This window comes from Balearica regulorum, chromosome 22 (genome assembly GCF_011004875.1).
Source record: "Balearica regulorum gibbericeps isolate bBalReg1 chromosome 22, bBalReg1.pri, whole genome shotgun sequence".
Classification (NCBI taxonomy): domain Eukaryota; kingdom Metazoa; phylum Chordata; class Aves; order Gruiformes; family Gruidae; genus Balearica; species Balearica regulorum.
The window spans coordinates 1,653,411-1,680,864 of record NC_046205.1 but is presented as its reverse complement, the minus strand read 5'-3'; the positions used below and the strand labels follow the sequence as shown (position 1 = coordinate 1,680,864).

Sequence of the window (27,454 nt, the reverse complement as noted above, 5' to 3'; positions counted from 1 at the left end):
GGGTTTTCCTCATGATACTGATAAAGTTCGATCAATCAGCAGAGACACCTGTCCTCCTCTTCCCTTGCAGTGTCTTCTTGGGTGCAGGTTGATGGTACAGCCACGTACCTTCAGGAGACTTCTGGAGAGGGGATACAGGAGTGGATAGACCTTGATCTGACCAGGCTCAGGTTCTGGAACCACAAACGCTGCAGTGGTGATGTTATGATTTCCTGCAATGCATTGGTTCAGGGTGTTGAGGTTTCTCTGATATCTTCATTTCACATGTGTTTATTTGGATTTATTTTTGTATGTGACCTGAAGACTTAATTTCCTAGGTTTATAAGTTCTAATTTCCTACATCTTATTTGGAAGGGTCTTTTTGATTAATTTCCTTGTCTAAAATGTGTAATTTTTTTTGCTTAGAGTTCATTAGCAAATGATATACGACTGAATGTATGAATAATACATAATAACCATGGTGAAGGTAGTCAGGTGACATTTCTAGTGGTTTGACGAAGTGTAAAATAATGCACACTCATGCACTCACATACACACATCCGTTTAAGAGCATGCTACCGGAGTTTCGGGGCAGTGCGAGCGGCAGGGTTGGGACTCCTCTCATCTCTCTCCAGTTGAGAAGTCATCCACTCTCTCTTTGCAGTCAGTGGAGAGGAAAAAATGTTCCAGAGCATGATTCACCTACAACTTTAGATGTGTATCTTGCAATGAAGTGAATCAACTCTAGGACTTCCTCCATAAAAGGAGGTGTGGAGGTATTTATTTTGTAGAAATCCAAAGTTGGGTGAGATAAATTCCAGCCAGGAAGCATGCTGCAGAAGACAGGCATTAATACATTTTTATTAGCAATAGCTTAGAGGCTTGTGCTGCCAAGAATAGCAGATTGGGAAAAGGTGTGCAGGGTGAAAACCCCCAACCTTCTTTTTCTCTGTATTTTAAAGGCTTCCTTTGTGATACACAGCAGTGCACAAAGATCCCAAACAAAGAAAAAAGGTGGCTGGGAGCCTTGAAGTCCCTAATGTTCAAACTACCACGTAGCCACGAGATTTTTAACAAGCGGTGGCAAGTGAGCAATGAGAACTGCTGCCATACTCTGCTGCTCCAGCCCATTCATTTTGGCCACCGGTGAATGCATGGCCACGGTAAAGAACAGATTTGTAATGTTGTGTCTCCTAACAGCCCTGCTTCAGAGATATTGTATTAAGTAGTCGATGTAACAAAGGTGAGCACATTGATTAGGTACAACAGTCATTCATAATTTTGCTTAATTATATTTTCTCTAGTGTAATCTGTGTTTCAGATTTTACTAAATTTTAACTTTGCACAAAGTATTTCAGGCTCTGTGTTACTGTGCTGTGAGATCGCTTAGGACAAAGACAAGCTTGCTGCAGAAACTAGTTTTGCACCAGTTCTGACATTATTATTCAGCAGATGCATATTTCTACACTTAAAGAACAAATGCTGTAAATTTGGAGTTGTCGTGCATTTTTCTTATACATGAAAGAACTGAAACCCCTGCTTTTTTAACTATGAAGTTATGGTTGTTGCCTGAATTATGCTTTTTTTTTTTTTTCTTTTCCTTTTTCGGTGGTGTTAGGCTGCTGCCTGCTTTCCCTTGAGCTTCCATCAAAAGACGCTCTCTGTTAGTGGCCAAATGCACCCCCTGCCCCCCCCAGGTCCTGTTGTGTGTAGGCCACAGATGCAAAACTTATGATGATTTATTACTGAAGATTGTTAAAAGGACACAGTCCACTAATAAAACTATTTTGGTTTTCTATTGCTAATTCTGACTTGAAAGAGAGAATATGAGCTGACAAAATGTTGCAAGTTTCTTTAGCAAGGAGCAGAAATGAGGTAATGCAATTAATGCAAAGAGCAGCAGAAGCTTCTCTTCATGGGAAGCTCTCGTCATGGGAAATAATTCTTCCAAGAAAATTCACTGATGCATTATTACCTGGCGTCACAGTATATGGGTATTTGTGGAGTTTCAGTCCAAACACACACTGCTGATGTTTCTGCCTTAAAACTTTTAAGAGTTTTTAATTGCTGCTCAATACACTGTATTTGGAAGAACTGTATTAAAATTTGGTTGTTTATCCTTAGGTCCTAGCAGAGGAGGCAGCTTTAGGGAATGCACAAGTGTTTTGCCTCTAGAAGAAAATAAGGGATGTCATTGTCCGTCTTCATCCAGACCTTGTACTCACCCATCTCATGATTAGCCCCATTTAAAACTGCACTTCAGGATTAATCTAGTTTTTTCTCTAATGGGGATGTATTATTGAATGTTTCTTGTATCATTCATTATTTTACTTCTTCCTGGGCGAGTCCACGGCCGTGTGCAGCATAAACTATCCTATTTAAATACCACCAAGAATCTGGGGCCAAATTCAACCTCAGAATCACTACGGGCAAATTGTTAGGAAAACTTCTGTGTTTATCTGTGTACATACTAGTGATATTGAAAGAGCACCCATCCAAAGGTCTGGGTGCCCAAGGGGAATTTTTAAAAACAGTAAACGAACCTGCCAGTTCAGCTGGAGCAAATGAAAAAACCCTGCAATGGAACTGCGAGACCCTCAGTGCCCCGGCTTCGCCCCCCGCCCGCGTGCCAGCGAGGTAACTCGTGCTGAGCAGGGAAACCTGAGAGCGGGCTGCAGTGGGAGCCGCGTGCGAGCAAGTGCCAGAGGTCCAAGACGGGGCATGCTGCTGCCTCCTCCTCATCCTCTGCCGCAGGACGGGTGCCTGCAGTGGGATGCTGTCCCAGAGGGGTGGAAGAAGCAGCCGGCTGTTGCTTTGCATGGGGTTTTCCTCTACAACACAAGTGATGGCAGCATTTGGGTCAATCCTGGCTGTAATTACACCAGTGCAGGGGACATGCAGCATGCTGGCGATCTGCTGAGAGACACCAAGGCGTGCAAGCTGCAAGTGGAGTATCCGCACGCGAGCGTCGGTGGGTTGGGACGTGTGACTTAAAACCTGGAGCTCATCTGAAGACTCAAAGCCCGGTCTTGCTCCCCGTGACCATGCAGCGATGGCTTCGCTTTGCTCACTCGTGCAGCTTGGGGCCGTACCTCCCTGATCTTCCCAATGGGCATGGACATCCCGGATCAGGCTGCCTTGGCTGGACCACTCTCTGCTGCTGGTGGTTGATGGTTTGGTTTGACTGGCCAGCGAGGCACGTGGTGAGGGAGGATGGAGCAAAAAGGTTTTGGGTGTTACTCAGTTCTCACTTGCACTGGAGTAAACTGGGAGTGATGGGACAGACACTGGTGGAAGGTCAAGCCCTGTGTTTCCCTTTACACACAGTCTTTCTCCAGGGTGTGTGCTATTTTTTTTTTTTTTCTCTATTACCTCCTCTACCCTGTGAGGATTTTATTTATACTTTTGTTAGCTAGTAATTTCTTTTGCTTGGTTTCCTGTTTGGTGCTTAGGAGCCCCGTCTCACTGCTGGTTGCTGCATGTGGCTTTTACACCCTACCTCCTGGGGCCTCGGGCGTTATGGGCACGGTGTTCTCCCCACATGGGAATTCATGGTGAGGGCATCCTTTGCCATACGGTGTTTAAGGGAAAATGAGTATTTGCATTGGACAGTTGATAAGGTCACAATCAGGAATGATTGTGATTACTTGAAAAGTGTTGTCAGGGTCAAAATTAAGGAGAAGCAGGTTTTAGGCAGCATGGCTGAATTTTGATGGCTATTTTTCATGGCATCTTTGTCTAAAAGGCTGACAAATACTTGTGGACTATATTCATATGGTACTGCCAAAAAAGAGATGGCTCGGGGATCGGTGGCTGATTTTACAAACGGGCATTTAGGATATTTGAGATGAGCAATTTCTAATGGGACTTAGGAGCTCTATTAGGTAGAATTTGAAAGACCTTATCCAGTAGACACGACGATGGCAATTTGTGAGCATTTAACTTCTTAAAAACAAAATGGAACTTTTATTTTTGCACTATTTTTGAGGGGTATGTGTATACAGTGTAATTCAAAATGTATGGTAAAAATGCTTATATAATTTTAAAATTAACGCTCATTATGTATAGACACCCATTCTGCTAGATGTGGACCTACTCTGTAATATCTTGTTCCATGTGTGTCGATGTGGTTATTGGGGTGTTTACTGTATATTGGTCTATGTCAGTGGTTTCCAATCTTTTTTTTTTTTTATTTGTAAATCTTACATTTTTACAATGGGGTGCAGTCATTTGCATAGCAAATTTAAGCTTCCAGGCGCTGGGTTTGCTTTTCTTAGTTAAAACTCACAAAACCCTCAGAAGCTGCCTCCAGATCCCCAGGGCTCCCCAGGCATGCTGGAAATGACTGGCCTAAAATTAATAGGAAGGTTGTACAGAAAAACAGAAGGGAAGGGAAAAAACGTGCTGGAAGGTAGCAGAGTCCCTTCCCCCAGCACAAACAGGGCTGGCAACTGCGAGCATCCAGGCTAATAGCTCTGAAGATGCCATCTCCTGTCCCCAGGTACTTTGCAAAACTGGGTTAGGCGAGTGGGAAGCTGCTCAGATGCAAAAAAATAAAAATAGGGTCAGATGGTGCTCAAAGAAACATACGTAGTTTATTCCAGCGGTGCAATAAGCACTGCTTAAGGCCATTTGGTCTCCGTAGGTACACGTATGGCTGAAGGGAGAGGTCCCAGGTTTCCAGATGACCCTGTCCCCGGGAGATGCTGAGCAGAACCTGGGAGGCTGGCAGGGAGCTGGCAGGCTGGGCAACCCCCGGCTGCTGGGAGCGCAGGTAGAAGGAGGGGGCACAGGCAGACGGAGAATGCACAGCCCCAAGGCAAGGGTCTGTGCCACAGGCAGAAGCTGGCAGGGACGGCTCCGAGGCAGGAAGCGTGTCAGCCTGGCTATTTTACTCATTAATTCCTGCCATGCCAAAATGCAACAACCTCTCTCCCCGAGCGCTTTTCGCCGTGGCGGAATACGTGTGCTCGCTTGTATTACTCATAGTTGGCTGCGATTTCTATTCGCAACATATTGTTTGACAAATGTCAATTCTGAAGAAAAATAATTTAAATTATTTCTTCGAGACAAAGTTTCAGATTTAACATTGAACAGATGCTCTGTCTAAAATTAGCATAATGATTCCTCATGCCTGCTACTTACCAGGACATGTGTCTTTAATGTAAGTGTTGGAATAATAATGAAACTTTGCTGTGATTTTTTGGATAATTGAAGATTCTCCCGCATGCTTTTGAAATGTTTAATGAGCACAGGGACCCTTTGAGTTAAGGAACGCTGTTATTCCCATTTTGCAGATGTGGAAAAGTGAGACGCAGAGCTCCTGCGGTGCCTGAAGTCCAGGACGGAGGCGAACTGAGTTACAGCGGGGGGCGGGGGGGGGCGAAGGCTCCCAGGCAGCCAGACGGGTGCTGCCCTTCCGTGGGCATTAAGCTCCTGACTGCTGATGTGATGGCTGAAAGGGGATGTGGGCTTCTGAGGTCAGACTGTTCAAAATAAACACACCTCAGGAAAGGTGCCTGGTGGGATTTCCAAAAGCAGGGGGAGCTCAGGGCTTGTCGGCGGTGCTGACTGAGCCTAAAACTTCTGAAGATCTCGTTTCACTTTTAGGGATTTACAGTTCAGGTTGTAAAAGGTTGTTAAATATGTCTGAAATATGTTTTATTCACAGGTTTCTGCTGCTCCAGCCTTCCCGAGGGGAAGGATGACATGAAAACCCTATTCCCTGTCCCCTCTTCAATCAGGAGCGCAATTGCTCCTACTTTGGCATAGGGGCTTTAAAAAAAAAAAAAAGACAAAACGCACAACAGCATTTATAAGTCCCCAGAGAGTTTCCCCAGCTGGAAAGACTTTGACACAGAAAGGTGAAGTGACTTGTTGGTAGTTGTATAACAAATCACTGCGAGAATTGATATGAAAATCCCCAATTCCCACGCTGTAGCAAAGGGGTTCTTTAGGGGGAATCTCCTTTCCCACTGGGTTACTCAAACAGCAGCTCTAGCAGTCACATATATGGAAAAGCTGAAAGTCCTGACCATGCTTTCGGGTTCTGTTAATGCATTTTAGCAGCAGGGAAGAGAGGGATGAGTTAGGGACTGGCTGGAAGCATGCAGAGCACTGGAGGGTAGGAGCACGGTGCTGGGAACTCCTGCGCAGCAGCAGGGACAGTTGAAAAACTAATAGAGCTAAAAAAAAAAAAAAAAAAAAAAAAGAGGTGGGAATGGTTTCAAAGAGGCCTTTTCAGGCAGCGGGTAATTTTTGCACACCCTGGGCCACGCTGAGGTGAACAGGGGTGGGTGAAGGATGGGGAGGCAGAGTAACCAGTCTAAACACCGAGGGGAGGAGAAGAGTCTGACCTTTACATGGGGAGTGAGATGTGGTTGTTTTAACCAACCTTGACCTGAGGACCGTCCCTTTCCTGACTGAATGCTGGTTTCTAACAAAGGATTTCCACAGAACTGCCCTCCGTGGCCTGAATTTAACCCCGTGTGTTCCTGACCCTGCAGTGGGAAGGAGGGGCCTCAGGGGACCCTGACCCTTGGTTTTCCCATTTAAGCAAAACCGCACTCTTGTGCCTCAGAAAATCCACCACCACTGGGCAAACACCTTTGCGCTGATGGCCTTGAATGGCGGTGTTTATACCATTCAGGGGAAAAACACCTTGACCTTTTGGGTGTTGAAGCACAGAGATCAACCTCCATTACTGGGTAGAGTTTGTTTGGGTGTTTGGTCTGGGCAGAGTAAAGGGTGCTGGTTAAAAATAAATAAAAAAAAAACCTATAGCATTTTTTGGATGAAAATCTTAAACGTGCCCATGTTTGGTACTGCATGGTGCACTTTACAAACAATATTAGCACCTTGCTACTATTTTCATGAATTCCTGGGGCTGTGTCTTCCAAGTAGAGAGAGTTTATCAGAGCAGAGGTGCTGAAGCCTCTCACAGGCACACTGGGTGCCCTCGCCCTCTCAGACTCAAGGTGGTATTTTAATAAGTGCTTCTCACAGCCAGTTCTCAGTTCAGTCCCATGTGCAAAAAAAGGAAGGAAGATCGTAGATGTGTCAGGAGGAGATGATCTGTCTGTCTGGCCTAGTAAAATCATAACCATCGTGAGGCTGCTCCTGGAATATGAGACACTTACACAATAACTGATTTTTCCCCACTGTGGCATGGCGTAAATTGAGAGACTTTGGTGGGTGCTTTTGGTCCTTGTGTTTCTGTCCATGCTCCTGTAAGCTGTATCTAATTTATTACGTGTCCGTCCAAACACTCAAGTCCAATTTGATGAGGAAAGTGGATGCTTTCCCATATCCAGTCCCTTCTATCATCACAGTCCCTCTGCTCAGTCCGGGTTGCGTTAGCTGGCCTTTAAGTGACAAACCTGCTTTTACTGCTCTTGACCCATCAGCGTCGGTCCGTGCAGAGCTCCGGATGCGATCTGCTCTCTGTGGCCAGGAGCAAACTGGACGTGCAGCTGGGCTGTAACCCCAGCCGCTGGGACGGAGCAGCTTTGTAATTGCAGCCAGCCCGATGCGAAAGTTCGCCCAAGGGGGAAACACACCCAATTCCAGTGTTTATCAAGTGAGGTTTGGGAGGGTAGAGGCCACTCCGTGTGCACTGGTTGAGAGTCCTTGTGGGCCCGTTAGCATATCCAGTGCCTGACTGCATCCGTACAATTCCTTTAAGACCTTAAGCAACTGCACCTGCTTACACCAAAGTGACTCAGGCTGAGGGAGAGGGGGGAGACTGTGGCAGCATGGGAGCAAAATTAAACAAATAAAACTAGGAAGTATTTTTACATCATGCTGTCATTCTCATTTCTGTCTGGAATGAGAGAAGCTGAAATTGGGTGTGAAACTGGGCTACTGAGGAAATAATATGCTCATAGAAAGTGCATGTGTTACATGCACTTTGATTTTAGCACCAAAAGCATTTTGGGGATGCAGTTTACACGGAGTTTGCTCTGTGGCTGGTTGGAGATGGACCAGACTGGTGTTTCTACAGGAGGTTTCCAATCATTAATTCTCCTGAAAAGCAACATGCTGTTTTCTGAGTGAAATGACAATCCTGTTGATGCTCGCCCCAAAAAGCCCATCCTGCTAAATTTCACATTTGGCTGCCGGTGTAATTCTTTCCATCATAGAGACCTCACATCATCATTTCATCGTTAGGTAACTTTTTTTGCTTAACTCTGACTTTATAAAGTCTGGAGATAGACATGATCATAGGCTTGGTAATAGCCTATGGGGGTTTTGGGGTATGGGTTTTTTTTCTTTCCTGTTTAACTAGTGATATTTTTGTTTTGGTTTGGTTTGGTTTGGGTTTTTTTGTGTAGCATGCATTAGGAAAGGAGGGCTGAGATGCAGTTTTGCTAGGATGGTCATGCCAGTTATGGGGTATAGCTGCTTTCACCACAGAATATTTTACCAGGTACACCATGTAGTACCGATACAAGCTTATGAAGCATATACTGATGAGCTGAGCAAAATAAGTAACCTTGGAAGAGTTCTCATTTTTGCCAATAAAACCTTATCTACAGTGGCACTTCTAAGGACTGCAGAACACGCATGAAACATTTTGCTGAATATGCACATATATTTTAAATGTAAACACAGCCTGGGATGCAAGGCTACTCTTCTGCTTTCTTTTAAATGCCTCCAGCCTGCTTCCGCCTAGCTGCCAACCCTCGCCCTGTGCTCCGAGCTCGCCTCGGGCTGCCCGGAGCCGGGGTCCCGCTGGGAGCCGGGACGAACACCACGGAGCCCTTCTGCCATCCCCCGTGGGGGACGAGGGACGCGCCCTGCGGATCTCGCCTGCCTGATCCTTTTGCCCTGCCTGCAGCCGTGTGAAGGAGCACTTTGTCTGCCCCTTTTAGCGCAAGGCTCGGGCTTTCAGTTCGGTGCGGCAAGGAGAACTTAAAAACAAAACAAAACAAAACAACCCCAAACAAACAAACAAACAAAAGACAAAGACAAAAATAAATAAAACCCCCAGCAAAACGGCGTGCGTTTCGGGGATACATCAGGCGGTTTGAGCGGGCGCAGGGTCCCGGCGGTGCCGGTGCTGGGCTCTGGGGGCAGCTCCGCGCCCCGCGCTCCGCTCCGCGCCGACCCGCGCCCGCCCTCGGCTGCGGACGTGGCCGGTGAGCTCGGAGTTCCCCTCTGCTGGAAACCCCGGCGGGAGCGGGCTGGCCCCGCCACGGCCCTGCGTGGGCAGCCCCGCCGGTCCGTCCTGCAGCCGCGGGGGGATGCTCACGGGTCCCCTCCGGGATGGCGCACACACACACACACCCCCCCACCCCCCGGCGGCCGGGGCTGTATGTTCCTCCCCTCCCGCTCCCAAACTGCACCCCGAGGGAAGGGCTGCCGGCGGGCTGCGCTCGGCTCCTGCCGCTCGGCCGGGGCGAAGCGGAGCGGGTTCCCCCCGCGATGCGCCCGCCCGGGGAGGCTGCCGCGGGCAGCGCCGGTGGGGGAGCGCCTGGATCAGCGGGGGGGGGGGGGGGGGGAGGGGGGGGAGGAGGATGTGGGGGAGGAAGGCGGCGAGGGATGGATGGAGAGGGGAGGGAGGCGGCGGGGCGGGCTGAGCCGCGCTGGCAGCGTCGTGCCAGCAGCCCGCTCCCTCCTTCCCCCCCCCAGCCCCGGGGCAGCCGGGCTCCCCCCGCCCTCCGACGGCACCGGCTCCTGCAGGCAAGAAGCCGCTTTTGTGATGGAAAGCGCTGGCGTGTGCGGGGCGGGAGACGACCGTCTCCGACCCGCTCCTGTGGTCCAGCCCGGATGAGTTTCGCTCCCCCCCGCCTCCTGCGTGGGCAGCCGGGATCGGGCAGCGGGCTGCCTCGGCAGCGCCTTCCGCAACACCCGGAGCCAGCCGGGGGCTGAAGGATTCCCTTGTCTGTGCCGAAAGCCACAGCAGCTGCTTGACAACAGGAAACAATGTGTAGTGAATGGAAAAAGGGGGTGGCGCTGCCTGAACAACTTCCCTTTACATCACTGCCCAAATAAGGAGCTTTAAACTAACCTTTTCTATTGCAGCCCGGCAGAAGATCCCCCTGGAGTCCCAGGGTCCCTACCTCTCACCGGGCAGAGTCATGGGAGAGCCGCGGCTGCAGTGCGGGGGGCATGTGCAGGTAACGAATCCGATCGCTTCATTCCAGGCACTCGCTGCTGAGGGCGGGGGTGTGTGTGCGCGCTTTAAAATAGATTTTTTTTTTTTTTTTTTTTTTCTTGATTCAGCCGTGGTCAGTGCTGAGAGGGAAGAGCAGCCGATGAGGCGCGATTAAGAGCACTTGTAACGCACGGGCATGTCTCGCTGATGAGGTCACTGCAATGAGTAACCAGGAGTTACTGGATGTCGGGCTACTGTACACTGTAAACACGGAGGGGTTGTTTCTCTTGATCCGCCGCCAGACAGTCCGGGTGCCTGCACTGGCACAGGCATAAACTGCAGCTCTATTCTTAATTGGCGGCCACCCCTAATTAAGGTCCTGCGAGCTGGGGACTTTCGCTGGCTGCACCATGTGGCAGGGGTGAGCTGTCTGTCTGTCTGGGACGGATTTCCTCCTTATCACTTGTACAGGAAAGCAAGTGGGGAGCGGAGGGGTTGTTCTTGGGCGACACGTGATGCCAGCGAGAAGCTGCGCGAGTAAAATCCCTGCGTGAGTTCCCAGCAAAGTGACTTTCCCAACCCAGAGTCCGAAATATCTGCTGGGCTTCTGCAGGCAAGTGAGGAGGTTGAACCTGCTGGATGCAGAGAAGGAGGGCCTGTACCTGGGGCTGACCCTTCGGGCATTTTATCTCTTTTAATTATTTCTCGCTGCTGATTGGCACCTGCACATCAGCATAAAATGAGGCAACTTTAGAAATGCATTAAGTCTCAGTAAATGAGTGCTAACGATTTAAGCTTCTTAATCCTCCTCAATGGAAATTAATAATGCTTTTGATGCACCCAGAGGTGTGATCAGAAATGCAGACACGCGCCGAGCTGCTCTATGCAAATACGTGGATTGTTATTCTGGAAAAAGGCACTGTGTGTTATTTTATTTTTTTTCCTCCTTGTTCTTTTGCTAATTGGCTGACCATCGTCAAAGCGCCTGGCACTTTTACCCAGATACACTCTGGCGAGTGGAAATGGCTGGGGCAGCTGACACGGTGATTTATGGTGTGAGCAATACAATCCAAACCCTGCTCCACTGCTAAAGGATAACCTGTAGCTTACAGGCTTTTCATTTCCCTAGTGTTGAAAGATTATTAGTGTCAGTGCGCAGAGCCAGTTTTAACCTTCGCTTTCTGGATGTCCTGATAGCCTCTTCATCGTAACTCCTATCACTCTTATTTTATTTGGCTTTAGCGATCCCCTAGGAAGCTGTTTGTGCTTGTTGGGGACTGTTGTGTTTTTCTCACTAGCTCAGTGCTTAAGGAACTTGTCATTCCGATTCTTGTAGGAAAATGTTCACAATGCGGTCAGAGTGCATTTTCCCAGTAAGAATAGGTGAGATTCGAGGGGAGTGGGATGTTGTGATTCTCACTTGGGTCATTCAGTGAGTCTCGTTGTCCCCATCCCCTTCCTGCCTTCCCTTTCTTAGCAGACAGGTCTAACTCAAGGGCTCCTGAAAATATGATTTCTTTCATCCCTAGAGAAGCATCCTTCAGTGGAAGATGCAGAGATACCGGTGCAGGACATGGTGGGGGTTGGTATGTGCTGTCCTGACTTGCTTCTGAGAAGAAAAGCCTTCTGCCTCCAAGGCTTGCTGTCGGGCTTCTTGGGCTGGTGAAGGATTCACTGCAGTCCTTATTAAGGAAAAACCAAATCTGTAGAGGACTTGTGTAAACTGTGCATCAAAGAAAAAACTTTCAGAAGTTACTAGCTGATTAATTAATGAATGTGTTACCACCAAACTGCTTGCAGCAGGTCTGGGCTTTGTGTCCTCTGGGACGCGTTCAGCATACGCAGAATTGCGGTGCAGCCCTGAGAAATACCTTTGAGGAGCCCTCTCCTCTCCCGGGGAAGCTCGTAAAGGAAGACTTACTCACTGTGACTGACCATTTTCATCCTAATCCACATTGGGCACTTCTAATTTCTCCGTGTTGGACACCATCCATTTCAGAAACATTCGTGTGTCCCGCTGCAGCTTCTCTACTGCTTTTAGCTTCTTAACAAGGGACCCTCACAAGATTTCTTTCCCCTCCCTGCCCTCATGAGGGGCTGCCCAGGTGCACGTGTGGCAGAAAAAGCAGAGACAGGACCACAGGCTCTGCTCGTTTGGTTTTCCCGTCTGAGCAAAAGCACGTTCTTGCAGCCGGGGTGGAGGAGAGAGCAGACCCGGGGGTGAGCAAACTCAGAAATGTTTGGAGTTTGCTCTTGAAAAATATACGGCAGCCGTCAAAAGAATAGCTCAGTGTTCAGCTTGCGTAGTTGCAGCGTGTGTGAGCATGATCGGATGTGGGGGACTACTACGGGGATCCGGTGGGGTGAGTCCCTGGAGAAACGGTTTCGAAAATAATATTTATTCTGAAGTTAACAACAAAAGCGCTGTTGAGAAAACTTTCCTGAGCTGTGGGGATAAGGCATCGCTGACATGGATGGTTTAGCAGTAATCGGAGAGAGCAGGGAAGTGTATCCCGGCTGGGGAAATCACCGTGGCCATCCTGTTGATTGGGTGGCAGGTCATTAATGAGGGGCTCCTGGGAACTCCCTTGCCGTACGTCACTGGCAAAGTCCCACGGCCACGTCGGGTAGCTCCTTCTGCGTTAGGAAAGCTGGCTTTCCTCCGGCTTCCTCCGTCTCCCCTAATCACTGAGGTTCCTGCTGACTCTGTGCTCGGAGGAGCTCTGCCGTCATAACTTCTGGCCACATTTGGCTGCACATGTTGAATGCAAAATGTTTCAGCAGACTCGCTGTTTCTAAAGTGCTTTAAAGCATTTGGTTTCTTGGCGAGGGGGTTCAAACTTCGGGGAAAAAAAAAATCCCAAACCCCCTGGAAAGGAAAGCAATTTATTTAAAATATACATTCAACACCATTGTCTCTGACTTTAAAAAGGCTGCTTGTTAGCAGATCTTTACAGCTCTGCTGGGATCTGCAGTCAGCAGGGCCAGTTGGGATGCAGGGAAATATTTATTCTGTTTTCCATTCTGCCCATTACACTTGCTGAATTCTTCCCACCTTTCCCCTGTTAATCCGGGCCGATTTCTCACTGGTGCTCCCTCTCCTGGGCTCTGCCGAGACCACCTTGCAAGAGGACAGTTGTGATTAGTGCTCCCGCTGCGCCACGACTTCAATTCAAGAAAATGGTCTTTCCCAGGCCGGCTTTGCACAGTCAGCTGGGATCTCGGTCTCTATAATCGGTGCAGTAATCTGAATGGAGATTTTTATCCTGCCCAGCTCTAATTACATGCCTGCATAAGGTGAACCTTTTAATGAGCATCAAAAGACACATTGTGTGTCAGGGAGGGCCTGTGTTAAAGGGACTAGGGGATTATTCAGTCATTCAAAAAACATTTGGTGAAAGTAAATGTGCAATAAATCTTACTTATCCTCTACGATGCCTCATTTTCTTTGCAAAGCTCTGAACCAAGCCCAGCCCCTCCTCCGTAGGAAGTCCAGGCTGTGAGTAGCTCGTGTAGCACGGGTTTTCACTTACTGCCACTTGTCTGAGCTTTCTGAGAAGGTGAACAGGGGTTGCACGTGCAGCAGGGTAAGGTGAGGAAATCAGCCATGCAGGGCTGAATAGATGAGAACAGATGTTCCTGAGTGTTTACTGTGTGGAAATCTTCTGAGAAGTCTTTTCCCTAAGAAGAACAGAAACTAACCCATTTAAATACATCTAGATGGTATTTTTGTAAACCCTTTTTTTTTTTTCCTTTTCTTTTTTTTTCCGGTTGTACGGAAATTTAAGTTTGGGGACACTTTCCTTCTGTGAACTGCTCAGCGACTTTTAAGCAGGGATAATGAAGAGGAAAACATGAGTGAGATCAAGTTTTCCTGCCTTCCCAAAATGGGCTTGCTGTAAGCAAGGACTGCTTGTTCCTCACTGCCTTGAAGCTCATGTATCATCTCACATAGGCACAGAGCGCTTGCAGAGCATCACTGTAGGGGCGAGCAGGTGGGTCAGCCACTGGTACAAACTCAGAGTAGAGGATCTTCAGCACTGTGGGAAACCTTATTATACATTGATGATATAAAAATCTTTTTTGTGCAAATGAGGTTTTCGGTTTCAGCAGCTCCTCAGTCTCCAGATCCACACGACTTATCCAGCCCTTCCCTAGTTCCTTCCTTGGACTTTGGAGGGTCACCTACTCATTAAACTGTTATTCAGGCTTTGCATCCCTGGGAGGCTTTGGGGTTTCAGTTATTTTGCTCTGCTTCTCCATTAGACCTACAGATTTTAGGCAGGAAGGCAAGGTGTGTCAAAAATTGGCTAGATCCAGTGGAATTCAGACATAGGATTTGGGTTTCTCTGCTAATGTTGCTCTCAGATGCATTGAGACCTGGAGGGGTTTGCTGAGCCCTCATTTGGTGGTGCAGTTTAGAGGGGAAACCTCAGGAGAATCCAATAAAATTGAGCCTGGCCCTTTTCCCAGCAAACCTGGTTTTAAGTGTAGTAGTTTCCTGAAGTCTTTACTGCCACACTCCTATGTCCAGATTGAAATCCAACTTCTGCATTGCTTACATGGTCTGTCCTGGAGCAGAACTCAAAAGGCACAAACCAGACAGAACCATTAACTCTATAACCACCTACTGTCACTTTTCGTAAGAATTACTAGTAGATTTAAGTCTCGGTTATACACGGACTGGCCTTCTTCATCTTCAGGTGTATGATTATTCTCTTGATAGCCCCATCTATCGTCAATAGCACAATGAACCATGAGCCAGCGGTGATGAAGGGACCCAAGGGCTGTTGCGTTGTGAGCTGCTTGTGTTCCCGACTCAGGGTGGGGTATGGTCTTGGGGTAAAATGCCAACTAGGTAAGTGTGTGACTGGACACGTGCTCCCCAAAAGTAACGTAGTAAGATAAGTTGGGGGTTGAATGCTTTAGAGGTCTGTTGGAAGTGATGGTGTGCCGTCTCCAACCATTGGTGAAGGTGAATGGAATGAGTGGTTGTTATTTAGGTGGTGGGGTACAGGGTTCACAAAATAGGTTGTGAAACTTGGAGAGCTTCTAGGAACTTTCAAGGAGTTTAGGAGGAACACCCTGGGCCCTGGGCTTTTGGCTGGTTCCGGCTGCCCCAAGCTGCTGGGAGATGCCCAGGAAAAGGTGTTGGATTAGAAAAGGTCTCCCCATTCCCTGCTGCTCAGGGTGAGGCAGCGAGGACCCCAAGGGATGCAGTGAGTGACCTGGGGCCAAGGCAGCGGGTTTGTCACTAACGGGAATGTGTTTCAGAGTTTTCCATGAGGCATCACTGACTCTTTAAATAGCTGCCCACGGGTTTCCTGTGTTCCCTCCTGCCCTTTATTCAGTTTGGTTTTTTGTGTTGTTTTTTTTTTTTAGATCTCCTTCTGGGGAGATTTACTAACATAAATTAAAGCTATAGAAAAACTGAAGATGGGGCTAAAATGAGTTGAGCAGAAATTAAAAATAAAGAAAAAGTTTCATAAGTTCACATGTTTTGGATGGCACCCGCCACCTGTGAAACAAGAGCAGCTGCTGGGCTGGGCCAGTGGTGACTCGGTTGTGACTGGTAATTTGCAGTTACCACCCTATTGCCACAGGGGTGTAAATCTGATAAAAACTCCCTTGGAGGCAGGACAGCCACATTGGGTTATATCAGCTGCAGAGGAACAAGGTAAGGGTGATTAGCTGCCTGGGCGAGAGAAAGGACGGAGAGGTAATGCCTGGTCCTTAAGGGGATGCATCCTCCGGAGGACGAGCATTGCGTGGTGGTTCTGGAATGGCTCTCCTTAGAAGAGCTGTTCACAGCAGTTATTCTTTGTGCACGTGAAAACAGCTAAGGGATTTCTTTACTCAAATTTGAGGTCTCTTGGCATCCCAGCTGGACTGCTGGTCTGAACTGGGAGGTTTCTGTTGTCAGGGCTGGCAGGGGCAGGACAAAGCGTTCTTGTGTGTATTTGAACCCACCAAAAACGTGTGTGGTCTTTGCACGTTTTAAAGAGGGAAGCAAAGTTTTGGTCATGTTTAGATGAAAAATGCCTTCATTTTGAAGATGCAGAGTGTTTGACTTTGGAACAAAACAGTGCAATGAAAGGTCAGGCGAGAACCAAGTGCAAAAAATAGAGTAGTAGATATCTACAGAAGAATGTGAAGCTTTTCTGAGTTGGAAGGGAAGTCGAGCTGGGTGTTTAATTACCTCCCACAAACTTGCCCGTAGTGCTCAGGTATTTCCTTCATGACTTTCTCAGGCTAAAATTAACAAAACCTGAAGAGAAACCACTCTTCCCCACTGTTTCACCACTCTGTTTACGTGAGAAAATTGGCCGGGACGCAACAGTGTGACCACTGTAGTCTGGAATAAGTGTACGTTTCTTCTGGAAGTGAGGATCTCTGCTGGAAGTTACCCTGCAGGAATTCAGAAGTGTTTCTGGCCAATATCCTTCTGTGGAAAAGTGCATGCCTCAGTTCCCACTTCTGTAAAATGGGGTTAAAAATATTCTCCCTCCCTCCCAGGAGCATTGCCACACTCCCTCCACAGCAGTTTGTAAAACACCACAGAGTTTTTTCCACCAGTGTGAAAAATGCTAAATAAAAGTAAATTGATACTATTTTAAATAATATTCTAAGTGCTTCATGCTACAGTGAATGACTACAAATAACTATGAAAACATATTATGGTAAAGATTCACAGTTACGGTTCACGAGCACTCTAGCCTGGGGAAGCTATTGCTTTTCAGCACTGATGGCCCAGCAGCTGCTCAAAAAACTGCCGAAATGGGTAAAAGAGATCCAAGAATCGCCTAAGATCTTCCTCTCACACCGTACGAGTCGACCCGCCAGCAGCACGGGCTGGATCTTCACATCTGATAGCATCCTACAGTAATGACTCACTGTCTAATGAGTTTAGTGCCGTGGTTTGTATCATTACTAAGGTAATCCTTTTAAAGTCAAAGAGCGTTGATTAAAACTGAACCCTTCCTGCTTTTGCAAACTTGCTTTGAATGGCGCCATTTGCATTCAGAAACAGTAAAGAGAGGAAGGCTAAAACCATTACTGCCAAACTAAAGAATTTTTTCATAACCCTAAGGCAGCGCTGTGCTGTTTTTCTGCTGAAAAAAAAGCCTGCAGTGTTGGTTTTATTATGCATTATGCAGGTTTTAGGTCTTTAAAGAAGTTAAGGGAAAGTCCCAGATGAGGTGTTGGTTGCCTTATAGTCTTCATGGAATATAGTTGCTTTTTGATTCTGCCTGTAATTCATTGCCGTAGACATGGTCTGCTGCTTTCGTGTTTTGATCTGTCATCCACCTGTGGGGATTTGCTGCAAAGTTCGAAAATACTTTGCGTTCATATTTGCATTAATCAGAATTCAGAATTATTCAGAAGATAGGAGATAGTATGCCAAAATGTGAAACCAGCAGTTAAATTTTTTTAAGTAAACAGGTGTAAAGGCAGAAGTGAAGTGTGTGAATATAATAGAAATCCTCAAATCCCATTTCTTCTGAACTGGAAATAAGTCTTTTCTGGCAGTTGGGGATGTATCTAGCCTGTCCCGGGAGGCTTCAGGTTGTGGATGTGTCAGTTGTGTCAAGCACAAAACCCATCGTAAAAAAATCTAAGCTGGACATTGTTTTTAGGTTTTGGGTTTGTGGGTTTTTTTTTTTTCCCAACCCATTTTTGCCATCTTAAATTAGAGCGATACCTTCCTAAGTGAACAGTAGGTTGGTTGTGTATTTTAATAATTTCTAATGCAAATCAAGGTGATAAACCTGGTCCTTTTTTACACAGAAAAGTGTGTTGAATTCTTGCCAGGTGAAACAAGGCTCCTGGCTGGTGAGGACTCTGAAAGGATATGGGGACAGAGAAATAAAAACAAGAAGATGCTTGTGAGGGGTGTGGGGAGAGGGCAGGAACTGGTGCCCCGGTGGTGAGCAAAAGTTGAGGTTAAAAAAAAAAAAGTTATTTTTGTGCTTTTCTTGAGAGCAATAAGCCAGTAAAGACTGTGAAGCTCGTGAGGGCACTTGTTGCAGAAAATAGCTTTGGAGAGGTGTTTGCTGAAAGCCATCTCTCTGTTTTGGTAAAGAAATGAGGAAAGTCAGAGATGTCAGTCCAGTCTCAGCAGTGGTGGAGACGGCGCTGCCCGCATCCCCCGTCTGCCAGCGTGCAGAGAGCCGCCGGCCCGCAGCCCGGCGCAGGGAAGAGCACGGCAGCGCCCTGAAAATACACACACAGTTTCACGCGAATGGAAACTGCAGCTTTGCATGCCTTAGACCTCAAATAACTGAATGAATGTAGTGCCGAGGGGGGGTGGTTTAGAGAAATGCCGGTACTGGGTAATTTTCTTTCCTGCTTTTGCACCACGTCTGTATCAGAACTAAAATTGCCTTTCACAAGGTGCAACACGCTGTCTGGAGCGGTCGTTTTGCCCATTTTGCTAGGCAAAATATTTTGAATATTGTACTTAGGAAGCTGCTGTTGAAATATGGTCACGGATTCTGTCTCTATTCAAGGGTATGCTGTTGCATGCCTGTGTGCAGACTGTACCTGCCCACATGCCATCACCAAGACACTTACTTGTCGTATTTTGACTCAATTTCCATCTCCCTTTGCATTTGCACTGGGGTGGCTATTTGGTGCTTGGGCTGTCACCATGAGGAATCATCCCTGGTGCTGGTGAGCCCGTTTGCACTCGATGGGTGTGTGCACGTGTGAGAGTGAGTGCAGGGGATGTTTTCCATTTAACAATGTTATTTCTGGCACCGCTGCTTTTTCTGTAATCACTGTTGAAACTGTTATGCTTGGGGGTTCATCAAGGAAACACTGTAAGTTCTTCTAGGGAGAAATATATTAAGCAAGTGGCTGTGATACTGGTTTCATAAGGGCTCGCTTTAATTGGGAACAGTGTTTTCAGGAGATTTTTACTGGCTGTGTTTCTTACGGAATCGAGAAACAGCTAATGTGAAATGGCATCCAAGAGCACCCAGTTTTCTCGAAAAGGGGCAGTTTGGTGTTTGGACTCTGATGCTGTGTTGTACGATGGTGTTTCAGGAAAAAAAAAGTCAGATTTTCTTTTGAAGAGGAAAAAAGTTTGAAGATAGACAGGATCTGCCTGTAGGGCAGTGATGGTCTGTGCCCTGTCTTAGAGAAATACAAGAAGTTACAGATTCAGGTGAATTATTGTGAGAGGGTTTTTTTAGATACATTTGTGGGTGTGCTACTCTACTGTGGCCACAAAGAGAAGACCTCAGCGGCTTCACTGCATGGCTGAGGCTGGCTTTGGGATACTGATGTGCCATGGTGCCGAGATGTGGGAGCATCTCCTGCATGCTGTGGCGTGGGTGGGAGAGCCCCTGGACCCGCTGCTGGCGGAGGAGCCCCCTCCAGCCGGGAGCCTGCTCTCGGGGTCTCACCGTGGCTCTGCAGGCACAGGAGTTTCCATGCCGCACATTTGTGTGCGGTGAAGCACGCCTGACGTGCAGGTAGGATTTGGGGAGAAAAGCATACCATGGCTGTTGTCCTGCCACGTCCAAAGACAGTGGTGAGGACAGTCATCTGCTGCTGCCAGCTCACTGTCAGTGCTGGGCAGTCTTCTCTTACTGTAAGGCATGAGGCAGTAAGAGAGTGATACGCCTGTGTTTAACCAAGTGGTGTGGTATTCCTCACAGATAACGTGACATTTCTGCATGGATATGGTAACAACACTGTTCACAAATCAGGAACTTCCAGAGAACTTTTAAAACTCGTTTTGTAGGTGCAGCACAAAGCAGAGAGGTGCTGAGCACTCGCGTGAGCCTGTGAAGCACTGGTATTTTGTGCAAACGTTAGCTATTAACCCTTAATAAACTACAGTTTGAGCTGTTAAATTTCCCCAATTCCTCCTTAGATGTAGAAAACCCCCTAATATTTATCTTCTGTTTGTGCTTCACGTCCTGGGCAGGGTGTCATTATGCCCTTTCAAGCAGCTGATCTGACCCAGTGCAGAGACTGGACCGTGCCATTGCTGCTGGTCGGAGCGCAAGGACCTGACGCCGACACGCTGGACCACATCAGGTCACCTCGCTCCGCAGCCTGTTTCTGGAGGATGCAGCACATCAACTGTGGGGAAAACTTCTTCCGTTCTGGGCATTCATGTTCATTGTTGTTAATCACTTATTTATAACCCGAATAACACCATCACATACTAGAAACTGGACCTATTGGAAAAACTGGCCACGTGGTCCCAGCTTGAGGGGGTTTACCATTGAAGGCAAAACTCAGAGGAAGAAGACAAGGGGAACAGAAAGGGTTATGGTGGCCAGGCGGTGAGGTGGGTTTGCTCGCTTTCATGTGTGCTCGGTATTTTATTTGTGGTACTTAAAAGTGCTCTTTTTCATTGGCATTTGTGGAGAGGCTGACACCGGAAAGAGGAAAGGAGGTTTTGTCTGTGCTATACATATTTGATGTTTTGCGATTGCGTATTTTAATAATTACCTTAATAAGTTACTCAAACTCGCCTCTCACTTTATTTTGGGATCTCTGGAGCCATTCTGTTTGCTTAACACTCTTAACATCTTTACAGCATTCAGCAAATTATTTATTACTATTGATTTATATGGCACCCAGTACAAGCTTCATGGCAGCGGCGAGCAGAAATTATGGTTCTTCCAGGACCACTTCACCCACCATTGAAACAGAGACTCCTCTTATTAACAGGAGAGTGAGAGCGAGATGGACAGATTCGTACAATTTGATGACCTCAGCGATTAATTATTTATTGAGCTTTTAATTTTGCATCCATCATTCTAGCTCTGTCTCCCCCGACTTCCCAGAGCAGTTGCAAGGGGAGGTAAAGGACCAACAGATACCTTTAGAGGGGGAGGTTTGCAGCTCTGTTTGGAGCAGCTCAGCTGTGCCTGTGTTAACCCCTGAGACTCTGGAGAAGAGCTAATATCTTCTTTGCCCCTGGGTATTTCAGGTCTTCAGAGACCTTTAGATTTAAGCCCAAAAAGCTGTGTTTTCTGCAGTACTGTGAGCTGTAGGGCAGACAATGGTGTTAATCCATCCTGTCCCTGGAGCTGAGGTGTGCGTAAGCCTGTTTCTCCCCCAGCTGTGGACAGAGAGGGGTTGCCATTGCTTTTCTTACCATCCCGTATCACTCACAGCTTGGCATGACAACTCTGCTTTCCTTGGGTCTTGTGCTTCAGGGCTTCCAGTGGATGTCTGCAGGTATCAGAAGGGTGGTTTTTCTAAATGCACAAGGAGCTGAGGATGCTTTGTCTTGTTTTTTGGCTTTTCCCCCACCTTTTTTGAAGGATCAAGGTTGGCCTCAACTGCTGGAGGGACACTGAGGTTTAGGATAACCTGGTGCTATCAAGCATCAGCTTTCATGGATGTGACTGTTTCCTTCCTTGGCTGTGTTGTTTTGCTCACGGATTCAGGATCAGTGGATCTGTGATCCAGGAGGTATCTGATGTGGTACCTGGGAGATCTTCTTCCTTTTCAGCAGGAGGCACTTACGGAACTTCTGCATGCCTGATAGTTGACAGAGCCTCTGGGATAGATGGGAGCTTGTGTGCAAGCCCCAGAGCTCCTGGGTCTCCCACCCTTGTGCTTGTAGTTACTGGCTTTTATAGAAGCCACCAGAAAAATGTGCAAGACAGGAGAAAAGGTGATCTTGTGCTCCCATCCAGCCCCCAGATGAAACTATGCACAATGGAGTGCATGGAGCAGCAGTTGGGGACTGAGCAGACCCGGTCCTTTTGCTTCATCCACTGAAAGCGCTAGGTCCCTCCAGCTCCCTGATGCCTCCCACTGTTATAATGGGAGCTAGAATGGTCATTCATCATTTTGGGGCAAAAAAAAAAAAAAAAAAAAAGCACAAATCATTGAGGAGTCTCCCTTAGGTGGACAGATCCTCCCCCCAGGTTGAGATTGTTCCTAAAAGGTCTGTGGGGTGGGAAATGAAACTGCGAATTAAGGAGCTTTTCGTAGTAAATGTGCTTTTCTCCCAAGCTGGACAAGAGAACAGAGACCAGTTCTTCCATGCTCCGCTCCTAACAGCATCCTGTGTGACCCCTGATGAGCCCAAGCAGAAAAATACGATCCATGTGCTGGACTTGTCCCACAGCTGACTTCAGGCCGGTTCCGACCAGGTACCAGTGCCGGGAACAGCACGGCGAGGCCCCCGTGCAGGGAAAGAATGTCAGATAACCAAACTCTTACCACGCACTTTCTTTTCCCCTTTCAGAGCTATGGCATTTTATTGATGAACTGGGCTCGTTTACTCCAAAAGATCCACTTTTCTTTTCAGTCCATTCCGTTTGGTGCTGTGGAGAGAGCTGATGGGAATCGCCACAATAAAATTTTAATTAAATGCCAGGCAATAATTTGCAGTGAGTAAATTGTGGTACCTGCAGTATGCTGTTGACATCTGTTCGCAGACCCAGAGGGCCATTAGTGACTTTGAGAACCAGGAGAAAAACACAGGTCCACTTACCTTGTTTTTTATTCTTTCAGTCCAGGGCAGAGAGACCTATTATGTTTAATATTTTATAGCAGTGCATTGTTGCCATCCTTCCTGTGAGTCATTTTTCCACAAGAAACCCATGCTCGCCGTTTTATTTAACCCCTTTAGAGGGTTTAAAGGAGGATTGTAAATCTTCTGCAGAAATGGTCTTTTATATGCTGTATTTGTGCCACTGCAATGCTGCACATTGCCAGGAAGCAAAAGCTGCTTTAATATTCAGCCATCTGCACGCTCGGGGGAAGGCCGGCAGCGCACCGGAGACTGGCATGGACGTCCCAAAATCACTTGGAGGTTCAGGCTCAGGTTTGAAGCTCTGACCCAGGCTGCACTCCTCTTGCACGGTGTTGTTTTCCCCCGTGTCTGAGTCTGCTGGAGCCCAAAATGGAGATGATGATAATGAAAATCTGCATCCTGAAAAGGAGCATTTCCAACCTGTGAGGATGTTTGTCCAGCCTTGACAAGTTTTGAGTAATGGGATGACTCTTGGTGGAGGGATTTCCTAATGTTCATTCAACTCTTCCCTCTCCCTGTTTTGCCCCATCCCATGAAGATGTATCTGCCTGTGCAGGTACCTTTGGACTCTCATTTTTCACATTCTTGCAGACAGTTGTGTCCCCCCTAAAACTTCTCCAGTGGCTTTGTTAAATGATGTCTTGAGGTCTTTTCAGGTTTTAGTTTAAGAAAATCACTCACAATGGTTTTGGCCATTCCTTGTGCTTTCTCTATGTTCCTGACCAAAGAACTTGGACCTGTGCACAATTATATTTTGTTTTACTGATTTTCAGCAGAGCTCCTGCTATGCAACCTCATGGGTTTGAGGACAAAAATACACGAGTTTCATTTAAATAACTGTAGTGGAAACTTTCTATGGAAAGAAGATACCCTAAAAAGCCCCTGAAAGAACAAAGTAATTGCCTTACAGAATGACTTCCTTTTGCTGCATTGTTTTCCGTTTGCATCAGCCGTTTGTCTCCTTTGGGCTGTGCAGTTGTGGTTCTTTGGTGTGTCATCCAGCAAAAGTACAGCAGAACTTCTGTGCACAGAAGAGAATTAGTACTTTTTTTCCCCCCCCTCTCTCATAAGGCAAAAAACCCCCCCAGCTGCACTCTCTATAAATTGCATCTATGACATGAGTGGAATTTAAAAATTACAATTAGGCTTGGATTCTGTGTTCAAGGTTAAACTTTTGTGTGGTTCTTGAGATGAAAAGGTTGAAGAAAGTGAGTGGTAGCATAGAAATTGCTAATATGTGGGAGCTTTTGACCAGTGAGATGAAAATACTGGGGCATTTTAGCACATCCAATGCAGAGATCTGCATCTGCTGACCACACTGTGGCAAACAGAGCTCATCTTGTTGTAGAGTGGCTTTGTGAGGCTGCTAAAGCATTAAACCCCCCAGAAGGTTCTGGTTTCTGCTTTGGACCTCAGCGTGACTGTGCAGACTGCTGCAGGGAACTGCAGGAAGTGTGATCTCCCCTGGTTGGTGATGGGGTGGAAGGGTGGTGTGAGCTTTCTTGTTGCTCGCTCTTGGGAGGAGCCTGGGTATTTGTATTTTGGAGGTTGGAAAGTGAAATTCTTAATTTTGCACTGCTGGGAAGATTAAGCAAAGATTTGTAGCTTAATGAGTCATTAGTACATATGTTTGGCCATCTTAGTTTTTACTGAAGCAACTGCCTGTATGCTTTCTGCTCAGAGATGGAGGCCAGCGTTCTGCAAAGAGATTGTTTTCTTTTTTACGCTCTTTCCTATACACTGATTATATCCTAAACTTAAGTCTCATGAATTTTTGGGTCAATCTCACTTCATAGCCTTGCTCCACTTCCTTTAGTTCAGCAGAGTACTTTTACTCTGCAGAAGTATCAAAAAGTTAAAGTGCCTAACACTTCCCCACACCTCTGACTTTCTTTGCCTCTCTCTTTGTCATTAATGACTTCTAAAGGCCAAGGTCATGCTTTTTTAACATCTTGAAAAAACATCTAAAATACTCTACTGGAGTAAAATAAAACCAACGAGCACCAGAAATGTGCCACATGAATAATTTTTCTGTTGCTGTCGATACACTGTTGATATGGCTGTGGGAAAGATGAATGAATAGCTGTAGAAACTGCCGTAGATGCTATGTCATGCTTGACAGCAGATTTCTTTTCAGAACATTGTGTTTATAATGTGTATACAAAACTTGGGGAGGGAGGGGGAGCTGCAGATCTCCTGAGGGTCTTCAAGTCAAGACATCACCGTGCTTGTGATGCTGCAGCTATCTGCTGCACTGTCTGGGCTGGAGAGGCTGTTGCGTGGATCCTTGCCAGGCTGGAGAGGCTCGAGCTGCCTGTCTGAGGAGACACGTCCTACAGGGAGATGACTGGTGGGGTTGCGTCCCACCCTTTCATATCACCTTTTTGCTGAAAACCTTTGTTTGAACTTGCAGTAGCCTGCTGAACAAATGCCCAGAAGATGAGAAAGACAAGACCTTCTGGTCTCCTTGGTCTTACAAAAAGCTACCTGGAAGTTCATAGATCAACTGATAGTGAGTGACCTTATGAGAATATGGAGCCTGATAAGGTCAGAGGTTTATACTTGGAGGAGTATCCAGAGAAGATTCCTTCTCAGTCGCTAATCACTGATTTCAGAGTACCATAGACTGCTGGACTTGTTTTTCCTTTTTCTACTTGTTTGTGGCTTGCCGTATCTTATGCGGAAAGTGCATCTCGTTCGCCTCAGACTTCTTGCTTCCTGCCTGGGAATGTGAAAATAAATGGCAATGGTGGGTTTAGAAGAGGTGTATGGAAAACAAAGAACCAACTTGGGGAGATTGTCTGGGTTTCCCCAAAGCAAGAGATTTCTGCTAAGTGGCAGCCTGGTTTCACCTGAAAGCACCAGCTCCCCACAGGCAAAGGGAGTTAGCCCAACCTGGAAGTGTGGTCAGTCCATAATTATGTGGGCTTTAGTTTAATTCCCTAGAAGATGACAAGAAAATCCTGGTTAGGCATGATCTTAATCTTCACGTTGATGTTAATTAATCCTGATTCATTGTTATAAGAGTATGAGGCCAGGCAGGAAATGAGCAAAAAGCATTACTGAGAAAAAAAAAAAGCTCTGATTTCACACTTCAGGGTGTGTGTGGGGGGAAGTTTTGAAGATGCTGTGTTCTTGCTGCAGTATAATACATTAACTTTCTTTGGTTTTGGCTCATGAAGTACTCTTTTCCCTCACCCTTAGAAGCATTGGATGTAATTAAGCTCAGAAGCAATGGCCCTCTCCAGCTCTTTCCTGTCAGCAGGGTGAAATAGCACATAAATGGTGGAATTTTTTTTTTTTTCCCTTTACTTCTTAGTGGGTGAATAGCTACTACAGAAATTTAGTTCCTCAGTGCTGTGTTACCTCCTGAGAACCACAACTTTGCTAGTACATGTTCTCAGCTGCTGAATCAAGACCCTGGATGCTTTCAGTTGCTCATTTAATTGGCTGCATCTTGTCCTGCAAGTCTGCTTGGGATGTAGCACTGGTGGGGGGAGATGGGATGAAATCCTGCCAGCAGCACTGCAGAAACCCACGTCTTCGTCAGAGAGCAGAGCTAAATGGTATGCTGTCGCCCTGTTCAGAATCACTGCAAAGGAGACTTGCCAGACATCTCCATGCTAGACTAGTTAGGTGATTTACAAAGTTGTTTTCAACCCGAAATAGAGATTTCTTTCATCTAAATGGTTTCACAAGCTTTTATTCAACAAGAAAGGACAAGCACCAAGGCCTTTCCCTGTGTGAAGGCACCTGCCAAGAGGATGGCTGGTGAGCTGCCTGGGGTATCTGGTAGTGCCACCGTCTTCCACAAATGTGCTGTGAAAGGTCACAGGAGCTCTGAACCTCCTCTGGCTTAGTGAGGATAGCTTGGCTAGGATATGAATTTTTAACTTGTGTTCAAACTGCTTTCACAGAGTTATTGCCTGGAGATAGAAAGCATGCAGCCTTGTTAGAGAGGGTGATAACAGCTACTTTATCTCAAGTGCCTGGACTGCTGCCTTTTTTTTCCCCTTTTTTCCCCCCCTTTTTCCTTTTAATCTGATATTCTTTGTTCAAAACCCCGATGGGGCAGATGCCTCCCAGTTAAGATTGATGTAGCTTATCAGTAGAAGTCTGCCTGCTGTTTCATAGGACACTCTTGAACTAAATTGGAGTAAAGACTGGAGCTTCAGTTGTCAAAGATGATGCAAAAGGAAATCTGTTTAGATGTTTATGCATCAGCAAGGCAGCAAGGCCAGCATTTATTCCCATTGGCATTTCAGCTGCTCTTTGTCATTAGAGATGCCCTGGAGAAGCCTTGGTGGTAGAGGAGTGATGCGACAGTAATACTCTGCTAAAGCCAGCGCAGTTTTGCACTGGCTAGCATCACCCTGTACTTCTGAAATGCTCTCTTTATTATTTTTATTATTATTTTAAACTTTCCTATATAAAATGAAATTTCACTGCTGATAAAAGCATCTGTAATGCCTGTTCTGGCACTGGATTTTCTTGGCTTATCTACAGCCAGGTGGCAACGAGGGCTTGATGGTGCTGGGGAGTAGCAGTGGCTGCAGTGAGCCCCTTTTGGTTTCTTGAAATCATTGGTGAAGATCTCTGCATAACCAGAGACTGCCTGTTCACTGGGTGTGCAGAGGGACAATTTTGTGGCTTGGTGGTGAGCCAGGACCAAACTGTCCCCCAGCCACTTGAAGGAAGCTGTGAGACCCTTCGCCAGCCCAGGCGAGGTGCCCTGTTGCAGCCTGTGCTGCGGCTGTCACCAACCTGCAAGATTGGGAGAGCGGCTTATTATAAATCTATTTTTGCACTCAGTGAAAATGCCTAAAAATATTTGCTTTCACTCATCAGCCATCAAACTC

The 27,454-nt window shown here is 46.8% G+C and overlaps 1 protein-coding gene across 5 annotated transcripts in view; it reads left to right on the top strand.

The window, feature by feature from the left end:
* HIVEP3 (HIVEP zinc finger 3) overlaps positions 1 to 27,454 on the top strand; it is a 270,230-nt gene that overhangs the window by 144,065 nt on the left and 98,711 nt on the right. For 3 of the 5 annotated variants that reach the window (XM_075774101.1, XM_075774098.1, XM_075774102.1), the window contains exon 3: positions 10,006 to 10,100. The gene's annotated coding sequence lies outside the window, so the exon portion shown is untranslated. Of the gene's footprint in view, positions 1 to 9,821; positions 9,909 to 10,005; positions 10,101 to 10,471; positions 10,500 to 27,454 lie in introns of those variants that run through there. The other 2 variants (XM_075774099.1, XM_075774100.1) reach the window with 2 other exon arrangements.